The sequence below is a fragment of the Ptychodera flava genome, chromosome 20 (genome assembly GCF_041260155.1).
Source record: "Ptychodera flava strain L36383 chromosome 20, AS_Pfla_20210202, whole genome shotgun sequence".
Lineage (NCBI taxonomy): Eukaryota > Metazoa > Hemichordata > Enteropneusta > Ptychoderidae > Ptychodera > Ptychodera flava.
The window spans coordinates 7,407,497-7,432,630 of record NC_091947.1 but is presented as its reverse complement, the minus strand read 5'-3'; the positions used below and the strand labels follow the sequence as shown (position 1 = coordinate 7,432,630).

Sequence of the window (25,134 nt, the reverse complement as noted above, 5' to 3'; positions counted from 1 at the left end):
CCTCCCATACCAAATTATACTTGAATGATGGTGGTGTAGATGTGATGTATTAAGAAGATATATGGGTTTATAAGATGTGTTTCTCGCTTTCTTCATCCCTGTGTTTGGAATAGAAATTAGAAATGGCAAAGGAAGTGTTACATATATATATATATATATATATATATATATATATATATATATATATATATATATATATATATATATATATATATATATATATATATATATATATATATATATATATCAATGAGGGTTCACGTTCACTTCACCTTAACTCCACTGTTCACTCCACTGTGGTGCGTCAGAGCAAAGCTAAACTTGAAATCTCACTGGATATACATTTATTCATACCAGATGGGTAATATTTACAGGAAGCAGCGCGTGCGTCCACTTTCGCGAAAACAGATGTTAAATTCAGTTCACTTTTCAAGAGACCCTATACATTTGTTTGAGGTCTCAAATCGTGATTAAGAGAAAGTTTTACGTTAATTCACGTCGGGACCACTTCATTCCTCTTTATTCTCGCGTATGACATTTTAGCATCATATTACGTGTAATATCACCGTGTCCCCTTGTCCGCACGCATGGTTGAACCATCTCAGCATGGCTGCGTCTTGTCAGTCAGGCAGCGCTGTAGGATTTTTGCTCACCCCATGGTTCGACAAAATGTGAGAGGGACTTTGATGCATCGCTGACGAGTCTGGACTCATAGTGCAGTCGCGTAGTTGTGGCGGTGCGTCCTTAACTTCCTGCACAGGTTCGCAGAGGACAACTAAAATTCCAACGAGGTAGAAACTGTAACAGCAAAAGACGAACAAAATATTTTTGTTCGATGCCGACATGTTTCGATGACAAATAAGTTATGTATTGAAAACAAATTTTTCTCTAATAAGGCTTCGACCGCGTAGACAAGAATGGAATCTTACGTCAATTGGATTGCGCATACTTTGTCAGCATTCTACTGCTGTGTCTGAACGTTTCGCAATTTTTTTCTGTATATTTTTTTTGAGCTGAGAACGAATAGAAGTATGATGGAGAGGAAAATATCGAGTGTTAGGGATCTAGAATGTGATTGCTGGAACTGCACACGTATTACAATCTGTGCATTGGAATCAGTAAAAAATGTCGGCGCAGTGAATGCCCAACGCACGGGACGTAGCGATTTGAATCACTCGATAACTCCATGTATATCTGCAAGTTAAGTCACCGGGCTCAGCATCTTTATAAACTTAATTCGTGTAAATTTTTAAGGAGAAATACACTTACACGAACATTAAAACGATAAATATACATCCCGGCTAGACATTATCAGTTTTCACAGATAAACTTTTGAAATAGATTGAACATTGGGTTTATATTGAAGTAGCTGTAAAATACATGATTTTTTCCTTGCCAACTGATGGACAATAATCAAAGATATTCATTGTTACCTGTGAAGTTGTTACGAGAGCGTAGTCTTCGTAAATGTGCAAAGGCCATGAGTTGAAAAGCTTTGAATGAATTTATAAGTCTTTGCATCGCTTTGATCTATGTTATCAAACTCAGAGTATCTGTAGGCATGTGCACAAATGACTGAAAATAGATAAATGCTGAGAGCGACTGTACAGTTTATCTATGTATGGTTGTTAAATGTCGACATTTCTGGTAAATAATTGACTGATATATCACTCAGTATCTTGCATAATCCCTTTTGTGTGTGGGCCGATAATAACCTATTTAAGCGCAAATGAAACTGAAACGCATTCAAAATTGTATGTAATCCATACAGACATAAGGGTCAAAGGTCACAGGATTTGCAAGGCACTCCTCTTTCTGTGAAGCACGTCGAGGGACTCCCTTTATGTCATCGAAATTGTTGATTTTAATCCCAAGTTGACAAGGCATACATTTGCTAGACTATGAAAGTGTAGAGAGCTTAAATAGTTTAAGCATGAGATCAATTTTCGCAAATGGTCTTAATATTGGTTGCAATGTAAGCGAGCGTCCCCCTTTTTGATATCAGCTGCATGTCGAGTTAAATGACACAAAAGACAATTTGGCTAGAAAATAGGGAGTTTGTGAACCCTGGTACAAGCGGCAGCTTAATCACAGTATGCAAACCAGTAGTTTCGTGATTTGGGGATTTTGTCGCCAAAGGAATATTGCAGATTACCCGTATTGACGAATTCTAAGGTGAACATGCCTATCGGAATCGACCGAAGAATCAATTATCGGTAACGGTCTCTTTGCTGTTTATCTCGTCCTCTCGACTGAATATTCTAGTCGATTCTTGACGAAAGCTAATGATGTCGTTATCCTGCAGGAAGCTGGGGCGCCGACAAGCCCACTTGAATAATTGAGCGGGCGGTGTGCTTGCTCCGCGAGTACCACATTACTGGTAAGCCGCAAAAATATGGGATGTCAAGAGATGTATCCGGATTTCATACCACCATCTGTGTTAGATACCAGACAGCAACTATTTTCCCTGAGCTACAGGCATCAACAGAATGTAACGTGTTTTTCATGGGTTCTTTCTAACACTCGACAAGCTATTAAACAGGCTAAACTGTTTTATGAAATATAAACGTGCATTGAAATGTTGTCAAACCGGACTGATGTATCAACAGGTAACCATCCAGCGATATACATGCACCAAAGCATAATACAAGCTCAGGCTTGAGCTTTATTAACACATGCTCGGCCTCGGGGACACACACTATTTTATTAAGGATGGGTGAGTCACAGTGCCTTTAAGCTACAAACTTACACTGTATACCCGAATATGTCGAAATAGTATATGCGTTTTGTAACACATCTCGTTCATATTTTCACCGAAATTTGAGAAAGTTCTCTGCTATCACTCGTTTCGGTCGCAGACGACATTGCCATGTTCGTTTACATTTTCTAGAACATATACGCATGTGTAGATGTGCTTTCTAACATACCCAGGTAACGTTTGTCCTAACTGTTAACAAGCTCAAATTGTTCCAAATGTTTCAAAAACACCTTTGGAGAGGGCGGAAGAGTTGACAGGGGGAAGACTAGAACATATCAAGGGTATATTGGGGTGAACACTTTATGAATTTGGGGACTTAAAGGTGTACTCGAAACAAAAGTGACTTTGATTGATATTAAATACATGTTCAGTTGTCAATTTTAAGCTACAACATTGGGTTATTTTTGGGGTGGTTTTATTTTGTGTATCCACTGCAGTCGCTTGTTCTACTCCCCGATGTGTGATGAAAAGTCCAGCACAGACATAATGTGTACAGTAAGCGTTGTTATTGTTTACAATTGAATTCAAGTCCGGACTAGAATTCACTTGTCATCATAAATAATAATGATGTATTTGCCAAACAGAATTTTGTTATTCCAACATGCTGTGGGGAGTAAAACAAGAAACTGCAGTCGATACACAGAATAAACATGATTGGCTAAAAGGTACATCTAATGTCCCTTTTATACAAATATGTTAATTATGTCCAGTTTTCCTGACAGGTGAGGGAAGTCATCCTGTTTCCAAACCTTTACTTATGTGATTGCGAAAGGGGAAATAGTTGTAATGTTTACCTTCATTTATAGTATGGCTTATAATTATACAGAGGACACTATTACTATTTATCAACATGCACAGATTATAGCAAGTTTTATGGGGGAGAAATTAATGTTTAATAGTTTACCCACAGACTACCATGAGAAGTGAATTAATATTTTTGGGTGAAATTCCAATATCATATTTGTTGTTCAAATCTGCACTTTCAACCTCATATTCTACTCAAGTACATTTGTATCAATTGTCAAACACTTCGAAAAACACAGATTCAGCTCGTTTAGTATTGTTAAAAATGTATTCATAATTCTCTCAAATACTGCCATGTATAGTCAATCAACATTTACGGCGAAATTCTAAAATCAAATTTCTTGCACACATGTGCACTTATGACCATTCTATTTTAATCAAGTACATTTATATCAATTATAACAAAGTCTATAAATGCACGGATATTGCAAGTTTTATTTTGGAAAAAATGATAATAGTTTTCTTAATATTTAATAATAAACGCTTCACCACCATGTATAGTGAAGCAACATTTGTTTTTATGAAATCCAAAATCAACTTTCTTGTGTACTCATGCACTTTTTAACCCCCCCCTTTAAGGCATATATACATGTACAGACACAGCTTGTTTTATAAGGGAAAATTGTTAATACTAGTAGTTTGTCCAAAAGACTCATGTATTATGATTTGAAAATTTTGACGAAGCACTATATCGACCACATCTTGCCTCTGAAAAGTTGCGCTTACCCTCCCCAAAAGGCATGCGTGAAATTTCATGACCCGTCAAAAATGCTTGCGTGAAAAATTGCGACCCACCCCAAAAGCACCGACATTCCCCCTGTAATTTATGTCCGGTCCCTTAATAGTTACGATCCCTATTTCTTTCAAAATGACTCCAACATTGTGAATTTACGGTGACTGTCGGATGCATGTTGACGGTTGGACTACTAAAGTAATAAATAAACCTGCTACAAACAAGTCCGTAAAGTAACGTAGACTAGGGGTACTTGGTCGCACATCGTATTTATAAAGAGAAAACTTAGGTTTTTTTCACCGATAATTATTGAACATCGAGTCGAAATTTTCTCAACCACGCACCTACGTCAGAGAAACGAACCGTGCTTGACGCCCAGACGACTTCCCAATAGAATCATCCCGTTCTTCTGCTAATGAAATGAATTGTAGCGGAGTGCACTCTGTGAGTTTTACCAAATATTTCACTTCTCGTTGCAATAAGTGTGACAGCGTAACCAAATTATGACAGGCTTTAAGTCGTAGGAAAATTTGTGCTATGTTAGGGAGCTCACAGAAAACAGGCGTTCACACGGCATATGAAATGGAACATCTCTCACAAACTACGTCAGAAATTGCTAAAAGAAAACAAAATTACGGGCCAAAGTGAAACACAGATGTTTCATAACATTCAAGAAGACGATCATTTATTCTTTTCTATTAATGATAAATATAATATACATAATGCAAGCAGAACAACAAATGAACATTGTGTATTCATTGACACTATTGACGTTGATAGAGCAGTCGGGCGGAAAGAGAGGGAAGGAGGGAAGGGGTAGGGATGTAGAGACAATCAGAGGGGTGTTTTCCTGTTTGGTGTGCATCTTGAGTTTTGTCTGAACACAGATCGTTTAGTAGCCTTCATACATTTGATTTATACACGAGTGGTTGGCATACATTCTAAAATGTAACGTGAAACCTTTTCCTTGCAGGAAATATGTAACTTAAGAGAGTGCGAACGGACGAGGCTGTTGACAGCTGCAAATCCTAGTTGGACACTTTGCATACCCAAATCAGTTGTAAAGAATTATTTTGTATCTTTGGTGAGAAATTTATTGACTACCGTGAGTTGCATGGCACTAATTGTGCTTTCTTTTACTGATATTCCACTTGTTTTAGTTATACGAGTCTCCAAGTGCACACATGCGCCATCTGGGATTGACACCTCGACGGTGGTGTCTTGCAACAGGCGCAATCAACTCATCCGATTCCATTCACTGCAGAGAGGGGACTTCTCACGTACTGCATTGAAAGAACTCTCATAATTCCGAATGTGCTTCCAGACCCCCTTCCAGATTATATTGAGCTTCTCTCCTTAACCTTTGACACAGAACCACATGATTCGATCGTTATTCGGATGTTACACCTGCGATTTTAACATTCACGTTTCACCATTTATCGCCATGCAATTGTCCCAAAAATAGTCGCGATTTATTTCAAATGTACTTTATACTTTTAAGTAATTTTTACTGTTCTGCACTTTTGCACCATCATGCTTAACTGTCCTAAGAAACACCTGCAAGTATAGTGTGCACGTCAAAGGTTATATAAATAGGTGTTGAGTCCAATGATTTAAGAATACAATAAAATATGAGCATAAAACTTAAAAATTGTATTTTATCCTGGTGTCAAGTACGCCTATGCGTCGTTCTCATTGGACAACAGCTCAGGTGGTGTAAAATACTGGTATATAAGTGCTGAAACTGGCCCGTCAACCAGCATTGATGTGTAGGCCTAATGCCGAGACAAAGAGCATTTGTAGATTATTGGAAAAATGGCGTTAGAACTATTCAGATAATTAAATACATGGAGATAATTAAAAGAGTAGCTTAAACGTATCAAAACCTTATTCTTACGATTGCCTTATCAGAACATTTACCTCGCGCTCCGCCATATTAGCGTTGTCACATTTTCTCGTCTGCTCAATGTTCACTACCATGACCGAGTGCGCGTGCTACTTATCCCTGTGACAATGCTTGGTCCCTGGTGCTGGATTTCCAAACGACGACGGTTGCTAAATTATAGGTTTGCTTTATCCTTTTTGGATGCAAAAACTACCAAGAGAAAACCATCTTTAAAAGCCAGATAGACAAATGTTGGTGCACAGGAAGAATGGCAATAACCTCGAGAATACACTAAAATTGGTAGTTCCACATAGTACGAACCTCTGGGCGAGTGCTATGTGTCGCGTGGTGTACTTAAATCTCGTGCATTTCATACTTGATATAAGATAGATAGATTGATAGACAAAGACAGGCAGACAGACAGACAGACATAGACAGATAAGTTGATAGCTAGCTAGCTAGCTAGCTAGCTAGCTAGATAGATAGATAGATAGATAGATAGATAGATAGATAGATAGATAAGTAGATTGATAGGTAGATAGATTGGTAGATAGATAGATAGATAGATAGATAGATAGATAGATAGATAGATAGATAGATAGATAGATAGATAGACAGACAGATAGATAGATAGATAAACCTGGAAAGCCTTCTTGCCAATGCATATTCTTAAAATATGTACTACGTGATGACGTGTGATAGTAAAATTCACACACTGAAAAACGTGCGTGCAGCTACAAGCTTGATACCGACTCTGCAAGGAACAATCTCAAACGACATCAAATCAAACGATCCCCGTGAATACGGACAGCCCACAGACAGGATATACCGGGGGAGTGTCACCACGTGATAGCTCAATGGTAACCCTTTTTATGGTCGGTGAGTAGTGACAAAAGGAACCACACATTGCGTTATGAACAGGCAACATGGTCGGATTTTTACAACTATATTTTTTTAATATAAGTTTGGATTAACTCCTATACACGTGGACTCTCATTATCGGAATTTTCATACCCTTGCTATGTCCTGAGCATTGATCAGACGCAGTCACGACATAACAACGCGAGCAATTTACTCTATGAACATGAACCTCAGAGAAATTTGATGATCTGTATCGTGCAGAGGCAATGTGTTGGCGGCTTTGACAAGGATATCATTTCTATATCAATGTTGGCTAAGACAATTGTTCGTCACAAGAGAAAGGCCAGGAGTTATCACGTAAAATTCGTAGTTTTAGGATTGGATTAAAGGCACCAAAATTAAAGTGCTTGCCTTTTGCCATCAGGAAACGATCAGGCTAGTGAAATCGCTTTACTAGAAATTCTTGGCTGTTTCTCTTTTTGCTAGCACGTTAAATAAAGTACGATATAGACCTATTTGAAGGAAAGTGTAATTTCTAATATTTTCTTTTAACAAGACAGCAGATACACACAATTTATCTCCACTGCCCAGATTGGTATGTGAGCCCCTAAATCGCATGTTCTTAGAAAAGGACTGAGAAAACCAATCATTTAACGTGCATGATGCCATGACAACAGACTTCAACTAAGTATGAAAGTGATTTAAATAACGTAGGCTTAGATGTACTTTATTGTTACTAAAATTTTCATTTTCTTTGCCATTGATGTCGCATCGTATCGACCGTCAATGAAATACGTTTTTAAATACCTTTTTGTTCAATACCCTTCGGATATGGCGTGCTTTATGTTATACTTAGGTTGTATTCTTTGTCGTAAAATTTATCCTGCAACTAAGGTAACCTTGGATTTTTTTATATAATTATTGCCCTTTATGTCCAAGGGGTAGTATAGGTTACAAAATAAATTATAATTTACAGTATATTCGTCTAATAAAGATACAAACGCAAATCAAAATATTGGAAAACGTTTAAAGGTTCGGTATATGAGTCTGCATGCATTTTTCCTTTCACAAGATATCACCAAATTTAATTCTTACTGGCTCTACATTACATCTATTAAGGCAATATAAGCCATGCCGGCGCCGTGCGTCAGTGTCAATGCCACATTAATTTGGCAAATTCAAAATGCTAACTTCCATTTATAGTGATCCGATTATGTAGCTGCTGCGTTTTTTTACTACATGATAATAACTGACTAAAACAATAAATTTTATCGCTGTGTTGATAAGTGAATACAGGAGGGTCAGTTTATTACACAGCTTTTGTGAGTAGGAATGTAATGTTCACATTTTATTTGAAGCTGTACATTGGTAGCCATATTCTGAGGTGCATGACGAGATATTATCGGTACATTTAAAGTTAGCCATATAAATTACTTTTCATAAGTTTGATACCAGACAAACATTACACATATCCGTTCATAAGTATTGTACAACAACGTGGCATAATATTAGTTCGGAAATAAAAAAAAATAACTGTGAAAGGACAGTTACTTGAGCCCTAAATTGACCACACGATAATATCGGAATACTGATACGGGGCAAGTAATATAAGATCTCTCCGAAGTATATTTGGCAATTTTCGTGTTGTTACAGGGAGGCACACTTAATTTCTCACCATGTTTTGCCGTCCTCATTTAAGTTCAGCGATCATGTTTTGTCTATAATTAGTTTTGTCATTTTCCCGGATACTTATGTTTGTACTTTCGTGAAGATAGGCACGTTTCCCTTGGGCGTCTCACAGTGCATGCAATTAGCGACATTATAAAAGTGCAAGGACGAAATCTCCTCTTTCGCTCCAATGAACTTTAAACAGAATTCCATGTGTTGCATAGGCTAATAACCGAAGTGGATTGCTCGCCATTAAACCAGTTGTGCAGTAAAAATCACGAAGGCGTGTGTTCTAGGGCGTATTTCGCATTGTGTTTTGTTGAGTGACGGCAAACCCATATACGAACTTCGCGAAATGTCTGCCGTTCAAACTCTCAGCGCACAAGGGCTTTGACAAACACTCGACGCTCTTTAATGAATTCGAGTTTGCTGAGTTGCACGGAAAAGACTAATTACACGTTTCCTCCGGTTCGATTGCATGTACGCGGCAGTTCGGTTGAAGACGGCATTGCGCTTGGTTTACTCGGGCTTCCTGACAGCGCCGGCAGATAAAGGCGTATCCTACACTGCCTTGATGACGTCCTTCGCATCGATTTTCAGTGGAAGAGAACTCCTCACGGACCCGGATACCAATTTGGTAAAGAAGTTATAACATTTACCTCTACAATTCGATTGCCTGTGGAGAGCCATTGACTGGAACATCATTGAACGGGTAGCTGACTACATATATGCACGTATGGCTCTTTGAATATGAGAATTTCGCTGTGACAGTCCTTAAAAAACACTCGAAGAGCCCGGGAAATTTGATGGATTGACTGGAGATCGCAACGACAGAGGGGAAAACCAAACGTCGACTGCTTCTTGCCGTTTTGAGATTACAGTATGGAGTAACGAGAAAGGCTCTAGTGTGTGTGTTGTAAGTTAATTCACTTTTGCTCGGTCATTCACCTTTATTGCCGTTTCTTTATCGCAAAAACACTCCGAGTTTGAAGTTTATACTTGGAGTGCCTGCAAATGAATATACATGTACATTGGTTCCTCATAATCAGTCATTCCCCTTTTAAAGGCATATCTCACCCTGATTAGTACAGATTTTTTGGATTTTCAAAATCGTACAACTCTTTACCTGACCTCAGCTCTTATGTAAACTTGATTTGAAGGTGTTTACCGTGTTGCTGTTGCGACAATCGAACATTTTCTCCACATAATTGACACAGAATGGTACTCAGTGAACTTTCGGTCACGAGTGTCGATGGATTTTGGTATACTAGCTTGATTTACTAAATATACACGGTGGTCCCTGATTTTTATTCTGCATTATGAGAGAAAAGGTTTCACAGTTTTCGTGGGCAAAATGCGAACAATGTTTGGTACTTCTATTTTCGGGGTGTTCATAGTGAAGGTCACGTGACGGGTAAACGAAATCTAGCGAACATATTTCTCGATAGGCATGAAGCTTTGATATATTGCGTCTTTAAAATTGCGGGAAAGTTCACCCTTAGAGGACGTTATCCTCACCAGAACGTCCTATTGATCCGCTCTAGGCCATCTCAATTGCTGCCTTGAGTTGAGTACCGAGGACAAACATCAAATTGTATAACACATTGCATAGGTGAGCATGTATACGAAAAAAGAAAAGAACGTTCTCTTGTCTAGTCAATGTGATTTTTCATTCTTTAGACTGTCGTGGGTCCATTAGTTCAGAACGCCGTAAGTGGGACTGTCGCTTGTCCATCGTTTCTCCGTACTTAAGATGTAATGGGAAGGAGACGAAATGCATCCTGCCTATATTGTGTACTTAACCGCCGCCAGAGTTCAAACAACGTCGTGTGAAGTGAGAAGCTAGTCGAGTAGTTAAAACACAAACAATGTAGCCGCACATAACGGAAAAGGGTATTTGAAGCAACGAATTAAGTACAGCGAATGACTGAAGCTTCGAGTTTTACTGTAGGTTAAATTACTTGAAACACTGTCCACTTCGATATTGAGATTGGAAAGATGAGCTGGGTGGAGACAGAGAAGACTTTGTCACGGTGCCGTAAAAGATTTTGACGGTGGTGGATGGTATTCGGCGAAATCTAAACGCTTGAAATATACCGCCACTCACGCCATGGAGGTAGAAACTCTCACGTGAATAATCGTTCCAGACTTTTCGACATTAAATGATACGGTTCTTCTACTTTCACACAGCAGTACATTATTTTCGAATTTTCAATATGATGGAAACAACGTAGGTTTCTAAAATAAAATTATCGGTCCTCTAATAAAATATCTTTGTTCAGAGGTATGTCGAATATCCTAAAAGGACCAGTAGCTCTAAGTTTTGATGATTTTCTCTTTAATTTTGTTTTTACTGTCAACTACAGTTTCTTGTTCTACTCTCCAAGCATGTTGAGATACACTTTATTCGGTTCGTCAACTCAGCCTGTATATGTGTCAACTGCATATTATTATTATTATTACTCTTTATTTATAGAGGGTAATCTGAGTTACAAATGAATTGTAATTTACATCAGAGCCCTCGTCAAGAAAGCAACAAAATAATACAAAGTAAATAATTATACATCAACAGAAAAAAGAAAAGATACAACGAAAACATCTAATCCAGTGATGAACCCTCATTAACGAATTTTAGAAAAAGAAAATTTCGCAATTGAGATTTGAACTGCGATAGTCTTTCGACACTTCGGATGGAAATAGGAATATTATTCCAAATCGTTGTGGCTCGATAAATGAACGATCTCTGTCCAGTAGCTGTTTTGAAAATTGGAGCGTATAAGTTCCTGTTACTAGAACCATGGATATTAATATTTCTCTCGTCAGAGATATAACGGAACTGGTTTAAGTAATCAGATGAAAGCCCATTCAAGATCATTCAAGGTCATTACAGCAATGAAATAATCAATTCGAAAGTCAATGGGTCAATGAAGGTGAGAGAAAACTATACGTGTAGAAACTGTAATGTCAACACCTAAAATAAGCCTGGCCGCTCTCTTTTGTAGCCTGTAAATTCTTTGTTTATTGTAACAACAATGCAACTTTGCATATTGTAACAAGTGAATGCTGGTCCGGACTAGAATTCAAGTGTCGACTATATTAGTGCATTTTACACGTAGAGAGGCTGTGTTGACAAGCTAAGATGTGGGTATTTCAACATGCTTTCACCAATGGTAAAAATCGATAGAAATAACCTTGATGGTCTATAGAATAGTTATGTTCATTTCAGTTATCATTTAGCGCGCGATTATTAAATATGACACAGGAAAAATGCAATGTTGGCGTGTCCCATAACTTTGTCTTGTCGACTTTTTTCGCCTTTCCGATATTTGCCCGGCGCCGCATCTTATAACGGTTGAGCTTGACTGGGAATTGTAGAGGTAGTATTAATATGTTCTCCAGTGCCCATGGTAGGGGTGGTTTTTAAACGGGAATGTCCTGCACACATATGACATGCAAAAGATGCTCATAAAATATGTCAACATGTTAAACTATCTTGTCGTGCCCTTTAAATGTTAGTAAAACATTAAAAGGTTATAGCAATAGTTTATGGTATTGATGTTAATTAATTAGACCTAGCAAGTCAAAGGAATCATATTTTTCGAACCCATAGGAAAATACTTACTGACCAACACGATTGGAACTAATTTGGGATAATTGGATCTTCATATTTTTCAAATTTCTCAAAAGTGTTAGCCGCCCTATGCCTGAATGTTGCAATATTACATATTACTCATAAAAACAAGTCTATAACTTCAAATGAAAAGCAGATGCGCTTACATTTGCAGATTAAACCGACATTACTTCATCATCAAATTATCCCAAATTAGTTCCAATCGTGTTTGATCATAGTAGTGTAGAATTTCGCTGCAAATGTCGCAATATTCAAATATGTTTGTCTATCAACAAAATGTCAAGGGTTTTATCACGAGATAATGAGAGGCGTAATTACATCGTGGAAAAGGTGTACATTTTTTGGATTTAAGTTTTTTGCGTTTCGTTTATTGATACAATTTTTTGAATCGTTGAAACACCAGACGGTTCCCACCGACAGTTGATTCCCGCCTGCAATAGTAGATTCCCGCCGACAATAGTAGATTCCCGCCGACAGTGGATTCCCGCTGACAGTAGATACCCGCTGACAGTGGATTCCTGCTGACAGACGATTCCCACTGACAGTTTATCCCCGCCTACAATAGATTCCCGCTGACAGTGGATTCCTGCTGACAGACGATTCCCACTGACAATTTATTCCCGCCTACAATAGATTCCCGCTGACAGTGGATTCCTGCTGACAGTGGATTCCTGCTGACAGTAGATACCCGCTGACAGTACAGAGTACAACTATGATACATCTATTAATATTATACCCCTTAATAGTATAACGTTGAGAATATAGTAATTTGAATTTACATTGGAACTTCACGAGACTGTCATTTGCCACAAACCGTGTCAACTGTGCACCTCCATTACTTGAAGATCTATACTGGCTCGGTGCAGGCGGCAGAAGTTGCAACTGATAAATGATCTGAGGGCAGCGCTGCCCTCAGGGCAGCTCAGAGCGGAATCAGTAAACATGTGCACAACATTCAATGACGTCACAAATTATTTGAAAATAGTCCCAATCCGCATACCAATCTGTCTTGAGGGCAGCAATATATATGCGCTGCCCTCAGGGCAGACAGACATTTCCTATCTTTAGAGCATTGCACAGAGTATATCTAACAATCTGCCCTGAGGGCAGCAATATATCATAGCTGCCCTTAGGGCAGACTTACATTTCCTATCCTATCTACCAACCTGCTCTAAGGGCAGCAATGCCCTCAGGGCAGACATGCATTTCCTATCCTTACAGGATTGCATAGTGTCTATCAATCTGCCCTGAGAGCAACAATATAATCAGAGCTGCCCTCAGGGCAGACATACATTTCCCATCCTATCTACCAATCTGCCCTGAGGGCAGCAATATATCAGAGCTGCCCTCAAGGCAGACATACATTTCCTATCCTTAAAGCATTGCATAGTGTATATCAGAGCTGCCCTCAGGGCAGACATACATTTCCCATCCTACCTACCAATCTGCCCTGAGGGCAGCAATATATCAGAGCTGCCCTCAAGGCAGACATACATTTCCTATCCTTAAAGGGAAAAAGTCGGCCATTTTTCATGAATTGTGTTTGATGCGAGATACTACTTATATTGTTTGACATGTCGAAAGATACTGAATGAATGGGTGACAATGCATACATTCGACTTCGCTTTTTGACACGATAAACGAAACCATTGCGAAAATGAATTAATGGTCCTCAGGGCAGACATACTAGACAGACATAGGGTACTTTTGACGTCATTGAATGTTGTACACGTTTACTCCACTCTGAATCAGAGCGCACCAACCAAGACCCTGCTGAGGGCGTGGCCTAAGTGCAGCAAAATGACCCCGACAGAAACCGCACATAGAAATATCAAAAAAATTAACACTTGCGCGTACTTTTATGTTGCAATTCTGTTGCGAGTGTAATAATATTGCACCTGGAAGCTATTTAGTCGATTTAGTTGATTTCACCAGACCTTTAAGGAGTAGAATAAGAACTTGTGATTGACATAGAAAACGATAACAGCGAGGAAAAATCCATAAATACAGGTTTGTAAAATTCATATCCATTGCCGGCTGATAATGGATTTTGCCGAGGACGAGTCGAGAGTCAACGGTCGCTATCCCGGATTTGCTGCCGTCTACCAGGGACAAGACAAATGAAAGTTCAGTTCTTCATTGACCCTATCGAACGAATTGTCTTCACCTACCAAAGACATTTTATGAGATGTTTTGCGATGACTATAAAGAGTCGATGATAAGGATTTGTAGATAGCGAAGATCTGAGGTAGTAATACGCCGATTTACAGAAAGTTTTAAAGTATTGTTAAGACTTTCCTCATAGAAATTTCACATCATTCTCTTCCTTGATCAATCATAACATCAGGGATCAACCTGAAAATATTGGGATGAAAGAAACAATTAACCCTGAACTTTACCGATTTTTTAAAATTCCAAATGACCGCCTTACCCTCTGGCAACTTCATGGGAAATTTCGATTTTAACACAAACATGGTCGCTGTTCTCTGTGGCAACTTTACGGGGAATTTTGATTTTCAACCAAATAATACCGTGAAAACCTTATTCACTCGACAGGTTTCAACATGAACCCCCACGAGCAACAACCGACCGGCAAAGTATTCTAAAAAAACTGTGATTGTCCGAATATCTGTCCCCGAGGCGTGTTAAATTAAGAGTTAGGTAAAAAGTCTTCTATATTTTTAGATAATTGTGCATTGAAAAAAATATCAATCGTGAAATTGTGTGTGTCATGATGGGACCATACTTCTACTTGGCGGTTCTATTATATCTCGCACGAGAAAACAAACAAACAAACAAAAACAGTTTGCTTTCTCCAATGGTCGTAATCGATCAATCCTGTTGCCCTTGGGTCGAACAGTGACCCTTCTTTAAGGATGGGGGTCATATAATTGCTAAAAAGAATTTAGGGACGCATCGGATTTATTTTCTTCATTTGACAGTTGAGTTCTGTCCTGGAATTGGCCGCGAGCCCTGAGTTGAACGCTCTGTCTCTCCTTAACTCACTAGATTACATGTATTCCAGTGATTGCCCACTTTACAATTATTTCGTTCTCGGCGGAGTTGTGTGAGGGAATTAAGTTAATGAGTTCTTTGAATTAACGATAAGCTTATTCCGTCAACAAGAACGACGAATTCATTTGAAAAATGAGTGTTCTGCCTGAGGGCAAACGGCGTCTGAGTGTAAGGGCCTGTCTGGTGGTATGGATGATTCGACACAAAGTACAGCAAATCAACACGGGCAATTTGCATTGTATCTCTTGTGCACTGTTCTTTCTCCATTCCATCTGCGTAATCAATGTAAATCAGGGAACACTCCTCTTTTTAATTAGAGCAATCTTCCGGGTAATTTAACCAAGTCCGCCAATATTAAAGTGACTATTGCTGTACAAGAATGGAGACGACAGACAAATATCACGTGGACGATGCCATTACTTAAAGTTTACTTTAATGACCATCAAAAACATATTTACTATATTAAAGTAATTTTGCAGGAGGATGCGCCCACAATGATTACGTTTATTCGATGAAGATCGATAACGATGACCTCGCTATTCAAGTCCCCACACCGTAACACTCATATTATATCTGCAGCAAAGTTTAAGTCTTAAACTTGAAAAAGGTGTTCCAGTCTAAAGGGAAATACAGAAGGCCTTAATTAGGATTGATGAAGCTCAAGTTCAGCGTGATTTGCGGTCTCTAGGGACAGCAGGAACGATGGCATGAAAAATTAACTTCAGCTTGATAACGTCAGCACTGTACAAGTTAAAGTGGGAAGTAACTTGCCGCGAGTCAGTTCGCGTGTTTGATGAATATCAGTCAACTTCTACACTTTAAATAAGATCAATTCATTTCAACTAATCCCTTCTAACCCCGCGTCACTACCCGAAATGACCCATTCATTCCCTTGCAATCATTCGTTATAAACGATCTCTTCACACGCGATCTGTATCACCGTTCGCCGCGTTGAACCTTTACTACATCGGGTCTAGGTCAATGCCGCCGCCCACGCCGAAACCCGCACTGTTTGCTTTCCGTTGTTCGCACGCCGGTAAATATTCAAGGGCTCTTTTCTGCACAGGCTAATTACATGAAATAGTTTGCTTCTGCAAGCTCAGCTCGTGCACAAGATTGTCTGTGTAGTCGTCAACATCCACATATCTATCAATTCTTTCATCTATCAGCGTTATGTGCCTATGGCATCTTGGCGCTCTACGCTCTCTCTCTCTCTCTCTCTCTCTCTCTCTCTCTCTCTCTCTCGCTCGCTCGCTCGCTCGAAACATTCTGACATTGGACAAATTTTCACCCCCCTGTGTGCGGTAAGTACTTGAACATGACTGCTTCATACGCACCAACAGATACATTATGAAATCCATGTCTTTTGTATAATTGGAAGACTCAAGTACTCCCTACGGTCAACCGTTCACACAGCAATCCTTGGGAATTTCATTCGTTTATTTATAATTGAAGTGTCAACACAGTAGTAACACAATACCTCAGTACAAAAAAAGAATGGTTCAAAGACACAAACTGGGTTACAACTCCAACCCATTTACTTTTTTCTCTGCGGGTCAACTCCGATATAATTTTAGTGCCTCGTATATACAATGAATTCATCAGTTTTTCCTTATGGCGGTTTTAATGAGGGTCCACCTTTCTTTAATTGAGGTCAAATTGAATTGAAAGTTTTTTTACTCATTTCCCATGTGGTAAGATATTGTATTTTAATATTACCTTCGTGGTCTCCATATACGGAAATGCTAGACACTCTGACGTGTAAACACATTCACAATTCTAGAAAATTAAGTCTAGTGCAGACACGATTAAGCAATTTTGTCGATATTATGTAGGGAATATTTTTACAGAAAAGTTCGTTTCGACCAGGAAAACATTTAAAAAATCCCAAATCGATTAATGGATTAAGATAAAATGTGGTCATCGCACATATGAAACTCTCACAATTAAGCCAACATTATCCATTTAAAAAGCAATTTCAAAGCTGGATTACTGTGCAGACAGCGTCCATCGGAATTTTGACGAAAACTTATGCCTTATCATGAAGGCGGAAAAATATCATATTAAATGACGAAGGAAACAAAATGCTAACATCGCACTTTACTTTTTTAGCACTTTTGGCAGTATTTTGGCATTACACAAACTAGCATCATGTCACAGAGTCAAGATTTCTACCGAAAGCTTTTTGTGAACTGCTGGTGTGATTTGGTTCTTTATCCGCTCATCTTAAAAGCAAAGTGGTTTCTGTTTCATCTCTTCTTCGAGTGAATGCCCACGCATTATCGCAAACATCAATCCGTAAAAGGCCTTGACACAAACCAATAGGTACAGATCTAAGTGCATTTCTAGGCATAAAGCTTACTAACAAGATGACTATGATACCGCGTTACCGAAGTAATAACTTCTTGTTGATATATTAATAAGGAATGTTTGTGTTTTACGTTGTAGTGTTTCGTCCGTGGAGTTTATACATGTAGTGCTAACTTCGTGGAGGAATCGAGCTGACGGAGAGAGAGAGAGAGAGAGAGAGAGAGAGAGAGAGAGAGAGAGAGAGAGAGAGAGAGAGAGAGAGAGAGAGAGAGAGAGAGAGAGAGCGAGCGAGCGAAGGCTGTAATTTCTTTGTATCTTTATTGATTGTCTTCTTCTTACGAACACAGTAACATGGTTAGATTTGATTCCTGGCGCAACTCGAAGAGATCAATAGACTTAGCAGCAGAATTACTAATTTTACAAGAATAGATTTTGTTAATGTGTTATATAATGTTGATTTTTAATATTTCATCTGTCGCCCTATTGTAGAAACAAATAATAAGAAATGAAACTTGTTCACAGATAACGTTGATAAGATCGAGCTCGAGCCGCTCTCTTTCTTGATAGGAGCGCCGGAGCAGCGCTCATCTCATATGACTTATCTTATCGCATCTTCTCTGTGTACAATCACTTCCTATCGCTTGGCCAAAGAGCAGCATTCCCACAATATTTTGCCAATAGCGATTCAGTATTACCTGATTACGTCATAATAACAGTGAGGTATGTGTGTCACCCGCCTGTGTTCTAGATGATATGTAAACTTGTTAACAGCACAAACAAACAGCTGTGCCTGCTGATCAAGAACTTCAAATAATTTTGCTGCATTTTTTATTTACACAAAGATAACAGCTTGTGATTTTCGCAATTATCACGCACTGGCCGTTGATCCTCGGTAATTACGGGTAAACATGAGGAAAGGAAACTGAAATAAGCATTTGCAAATTATTTACACTTTGATGTGAAAATTAAACACTTTCGCCCGTTCGCCTCAGGCGTATTGACATAAACATTGCAATATCAAAGTCCAATATGCTGTTCAGGGTACATTGAGGAGATGTATTCCGTCACTGCGCATTAAAATGTCGAGGTAATACTGTATTATAACCGTTCATACATTTTTGCGACTTTCCAAACGGATGTTTAAGATGCAATATGCTTGTTTAAGTGTGACAGCACGTAGACAAGTTGCGAAAAACAGGCAGCAAAGTTTAATTTATATATGAACGACTGCAAGAAAATAAGTGTTTGTGTACAAGATTCAGCGTATGTTATGTCCTGGATGTGTACAATTTACCATTTTGCTCTTTTCTGTGGCGTCTACCAACTAACGCTTGGTTTCAAAGTGAGCAAGACTTAAATATGACAAGCTGAATTTTGCCACATGTAAATTTAGTATGTATATAATGTGAACATTTGAAAGGAACAGAGCGTTTGTACTGCGCAAAGTGTGGTTACAGAGCGTTTGTGCTGCGCACAGTGTGGGTTTTCCAAAGACACGTAAATTACAAAAATGTCACGTGTCAAATAATGACTTACGCGAGCGTTACCGTGGCTAGAGACGAATCAATTTACCGTGATTAAACTTTGAAATTAGAAAGATTAAGAAACTTCAACACTTTGGATGTTTGTTTATACGAAACATAGGCCAATCAATATAGCTTAAAGGTCTGCATGATTGGACTCAATAATGAGTTAAAACTCAAAGTATATCGTAAAAAGCACTACAGAAGGACCGCTTTATTCGAAGGGCGGTGTTCGATGTTGTTTGTGCCGCCGAAAAGCTTTCTGTTCTCCCTTAAGTCAGAGATTCCAGGTTTGATGAGCACGACTAAGGAGACTCTTGTTTGAAGATCTAGATAATTACACATCGTCTCATTCAGACATGTGATAAGTTTCCCGATAACGTTCCCAACATACATGTAACTAATAGCACCCAAAGACTACATCGGAGCTGAGAATACGAGGTTTAAATATTCTCCGAAGAATTTATCACAGCAGAATCGACGCAGAACTTCATTGCTTTCTCTTTCACACTGTCGACTTCCATCATTTGGTTTGTTTGTTGATAGTTTTTTCAGCATGAACGAGCCAATTCAAATTAAGTAATTCCGCTCGTTGAGTATTACCGTCTGCCATATGATGATAAAATTCCTGTATCTGCTGATGAAGACAGTACAGTACTCCAAGGAAGTATGACTGCAAAATCAAAATCACGTTGCATTCTAAAAGTAGAACCGGGGGTGTTTGCAGTTTAGCTTGGCCTTGCCGACTGATCACAACATAAGCATAACACCCTACCGAATACGTTATCAGACTATGCCAGTTCCTTCAGACACCTGGTTCTCATACGTCAAAGACAGCCTGCGATGGAAAAAAGCCAACCGATTTCTAAAGGCGGGTGACAACAAAGCAGAGGCGCCAAATCCATCACCACTGCTGGTCTTCGCATTTCGATAATTTTTCATCCTGACATCTGTGATATGACAGGCAATACCCTTATTTCGTGTGAAACAATCAGAAGCGTCCTACTGCAATAACAGATACCGGATTTTCTAGATTACTGTGGAAGTTGTACTCAATCTCAATTGATCATGAATACACCTGTGAAAGGAAAGAACATTTTGTTATCTTTGATGTGCGTTTAATATATGGAACTCCGTTTACACAATATTTCACGAACGATTTCACCGCCAGCGTTTTCAACAATCTTATGACGTGTGATTCGCTGAATTACGTTCTTGCCTAAAGCGAGTCTCTGAATCGTTACTCTGCGGTATTCTTGATTGCTCTTGTTATCAGTTGACTAGGCTGATCTTACCGTGAGATTACAAAAAAATGAAAAAAAACCCCCAGATATACCACAACCTCAATATGTAATGACATAATAGCAGTTATGCAACTGATGTTATGGCTTTACATTTTTTTTAATCTCTAGAGTCCTGATAAGTAGATTTATATAAAAATCTTCTTGGTCGGTTTGGGACGACCGACGTCCGATAAACGATTCTGAGCAACGCTTCTCAGTGCATTTTCAAATGTGTCTTAGTGTTCTTAAGATTATATTGTTAAGAACTTGCAGAAAATCCAAACAGTGGTGAGCCTGCAGAGTATTACCAGCCATGGAACTCCTCAGAAAACTTCAGGCATGTGTCCCCATCTCCGAGCTGCATGCCATACAAAAATCACAGAGAAGAAACAAATTGGAAAATAATAAACAGTACCTACAATGTCTAAACCAAAAAAACTTTGATATTGTCAATACAGTTGTCATGACGACTGCTCTGAAAGACCGTTAACCTAGTAGCGATGGATGAAGTGATTCTACAACAGAAATTCTTAGTGCCATGAAATCTGTACTCTGAGAAATGGGACAACGTAACGTTTGGTGTAAGGTTCAGTTACCGGTAACATGTCTAAATACCATGATTTCATCGTGAAATGGGTGCCGGCTTTTAATTCAAATGGAAGTATGCTACGTCTTAACAAAGGAAGGCCATTTCATCCGACATTGTGAGAAAACCCCTGACCTTAACTTGTCGTTGTCTTGGTAACTGTTCGACACAAATAATCAATCATAATGCGACTTTAAGAAAAAAAGTAATGATAAACAATAAATTGCAGTATTAATCAATGGTTGCTCAAAGATAAGTTTTCTGCTTAAAGGGATATAGTCGTCGAAACTGCGCCTGTGCGAGGTTCTTATTTACAAAAAATGTATTTCGTACACGATATCAAGATGCACCTCATCATCATAGCTGAAACATTTAAATATACGATGATAGATTATGACAGACATGTTTTAACTGTCATCTATCACCATTGTGCCTTGGATACATTGTTGCCATTGGTCGTATTGGTCCCATACGACTTTTTAGCGCAGTTCCGACGACTATATCCCTTTAACTTGGCAGGAGTTTCTTTTTGCTGTTTTAAAAGCCGTGATTGTTTACATTCTGACAGAGTAACCCGCTCTGAAGCCGAAAAGTTGCATGGCATAACCTTATTCGAACGTGAAAAGGTATAATGGGGATGAGTAAGCGGTCAATGTAGATTATATACATTACTCTCAAAGAAATTTTCAGTAGTGTTCAAATGATCAAAAGACGGTTCTGAAGCTACATGTGTAGACCTCGCAGGCGTTGATGGCGCTGTGGTAATCGCTCTATTTTGCTACAGTGTAACTCGCCGCATCATGCATCAGCTGACGTTGATATTCCCCAATGTAGTCGTTCACTCTTTTTCAAAATTTCCACTCCCGGTATAAGTGTCTAAAGTCCGTACTACGGCTTGTGAAAAATGTGAGAATGTAGACCTCGTTAAAGACTCCGACGACAAGCAAACCGTGACGGTCGGACTTGGTTTGGCCTCTGGGTTGTACATGTGCATCGGCGCCGATTGCCACACACAGACGAATGCGTTTACCACTGTAGCAATTGTTACTTTTCACCCAGATGCTGGGGTAACGCCAACAGTTACTGGAAACTGGTTTATAAGAGATGATTTCATAACATCTATCGCAGAATGGATCATTACCCTTCTTTCAATGTTACACCATTTAGTGGATTGGCTTGACGCCTACAAGTAACATTTAACCTCGAAGCATTTTATTTTCAAACAGAAGGAAACACGGGATCACCATCTGGGAAATTACTTCGACTTTCTCGCTCGACTGTTCATACTATGGAACACATAAATTAATGTAAGCACCATGCACTGCTAGTTCCTTTGAAAACGCACACACACACAACGAAATATAGGACAAGGCCATGGTGTGACCGATATCTTGTTTTATATTCTTGTGCACAATGTCTCGTATGCACATTGCATGATGGGAAAAAAGTGGTTAATAGTAACAATGATTTGGCAGTGACACTTGGAGGAAGTACATTATCAAAGTCAACAAAACGAGATCGACCCAGTTAATTCATGCGTCGAAAATAATTTTTTTTTTAAAAAAAAAAATTCAAAATAGACACAAGAAGTTATAAGTAACGTTTTGTACACACATTTGACAATAAACGCCGGTTGCATTTTAACAGACAAAACATTGAAATCGCCATCATTTCATGCAATAGAAAGCAGTGATGCTGATGTTAACTGGCTGAGCGAAGAGGAGAGTGGATAAGTAACGTATAGATCGTAAACGTTCACCGGCCAATTGTACTCTGATATTGTTAAAAGCCTTGTTCCTTATGAGCAACACGCAAATTAGATTATTTAGAGTTGAAAAGCAGAGAGCAGCTGTGAGCTACAGCGGTCGCATTGGTTCGTGATTATTTCTCCCGATAAACAGACATCAGCGTTCTGATTGCGCATATTTCTGCATCATCATGGAGTTAATATCCGCCATCACGAAATCATATTCTGTGTATTCTCTCTTTGATTCGATGGAAAATCACCATGAGGTGTAAAAATTTTGCCAAACACAGTATCTTTTAGAGCGAGGTATAAAGTTAACTGAAATTCGTGTCTAATTAATTTCAGTGCTTGATAATATTCAGGCTACTACCTTCGGTAAGTCAATGTTTCTACGGTTTGTGTAAAAGAACTCTTCATTTTCTTCAATCTTCAACTCTATACACAGATCAACTTTCTTCCACAAAACCGTTATCTGACAAAGTTCGGGGCGACGTCATTTGAAATGATAAGTCATTCTCCACGCAAGCGGATCATGAACTATAGATCTGTCAGTCGGCGTTTCGGTTACCAAGAAATTCAAATTCCCATTTTTTATTCTAACTTAAACAAACCATATCATCGTTCAATCACTAGGTGTGCGATTCAGGTATGATCGATCGAAAAATGGCTTGGAAAAATGAAGTAAATTACGTCACCAGGTTGTTCATCTCAGTCACTGACTGTAAAAGCTGCACGCATGCGCATATAAGTAAATTTGAAATGGTCCGCTTAATAACTCGCTTAACCAGCTCGGCCCATCATTGTGAGATCAGACAGGACATACGAAGCACGTGCTGATGAGCGTCGTCTGGTAAGACAGCATGGATTTCCTCGTGTGCGGTAGTTGTCAGAATTAATGAATTCTTTCTAATGCGTTTTTGTGTCAGCAGTATTGCCATTGCCACTTATTTCTCAAACACACCACTTTCAGAGAATTGCATATTGTTGATGGCACCCTACGTTCATTTTATACTCGTCCTGAAAATGCCTTCCTTGCAAGTAACCAAGGATCATTCGTAAGTGATGTTGACTGGTGTCAAAAGGAAAACGACAAAATTGTATCAAACAAGGTCATGGTGTGAGAGTATGTACACGTATGTATGTATGTATGTATGTATGTATGTATGTATGTATGTATGTATGTATGTATGTATGTATGTATGTATGTATGTATGTATGTATGTATGTATGTATGTATGTATGTATGTATGTATGTATGTATGTATGTATGTATGTATGTATGTATGTATGTATGTATGTATGTATGTATGTATGTATGTATGTATTATGTAATATGTATGTATGTCTAGATATATGCATGCTTGTCATTTTATCGATACGTAAATGTAAGCAAGAATATTTATGTACATTGTTAAATACACATATGAAAATAACAACATCTTGAGTCTTAAAAAGTGTTTGCAACTCAAGTTTCACTCATCATGGCGATCATCAGGCGATATGTGAGTTGTGTCATTGTCACGTGACTTAAGACTTGTTGACTGGCCAAGAGTTGCTGAAAACTGAAACACAATGCGCAACGGCAAAATATATAGTTCGGTAAAGAGAATTTTTAATCATTATAACTTCGCTTTGTAAGATCTGATCACTTTCGAAGCAAGAAGTGGTCATTACATTTACCACTTCATGGACTTAACTTTCCAAGGTTCACCTCAAAGAATCAATAGTACCATCAAACATTGATGTAGCGGGGTGTGATCAGCGCCCTTGAGGAGCCAGGAATATCTTACCTAAATGATTTTAAATCCTCGAAATAGTCATCCTGATAATCCATCGGTGATAAACCCCTCAGTATTCAAGATAACATTTCATGTACGTCTGTGTAACGTGTCATGATACTCTATTGTGCGTATACTATTACATAAGACATGTGACTTATATATGTATATACATACACAAACGCATATATTATATATATATATATATATATATATATATATATATATATATATATATATATATATATATATATATATATATATACATACACACACACACACACACACACACACATCGCAGTCTGGTGTGTAAGATTTCCTGTGTGCAATTTCAGGTAGTGGGGTGTGTGTACAATTTCGCACCATTATTGGTTATTGACTACGAACGGTGACTGTTTGTTGGACGGGCCACGTCTTCTATGTTTTAGTCTACGGAGTATTGTCTTGTTACATAGTGAGCCAATGGGCTATTCTGTAGCCCTTGTGTCAATGAAAGGTTTTAAATAGAATCACACCAAAGTGTCATCGTCGCCCTTTTTATATCTGTTTATT

The 25,134-nt window shown here is 38.6% G+C and overlaps 1 protein-coding gene across 3 annotated transcripts in view; it reads left to right on the top strand.

The window, feature by feature from the left end:
* LOC139119891 (dopamine receptor 2-like) overlaps positions 1-25,134 on the top strand; it is a 55,954-nt gene that overhangs the window by 4,793 nt on the left and 26,027 nt on the right. The window contains exon 1 of one of the 3 annotated variants that reach the window (XM_070683832.1): positions 9,279-9,625. The exons of 1 other annotated variant lie outside the window; for it this stretch is intronic. The gene's annotated coding sequence lies outside the window, so the exon portion shown is untranslated. Of the gene's footprint in view, positions 1-9,278; positions 9,626-23,603; positions 23,655-25,134 lie in introns of those variants that run through there. One more of the 3 variants, XM_070683831.1, reaches the window with a different exon arrangement.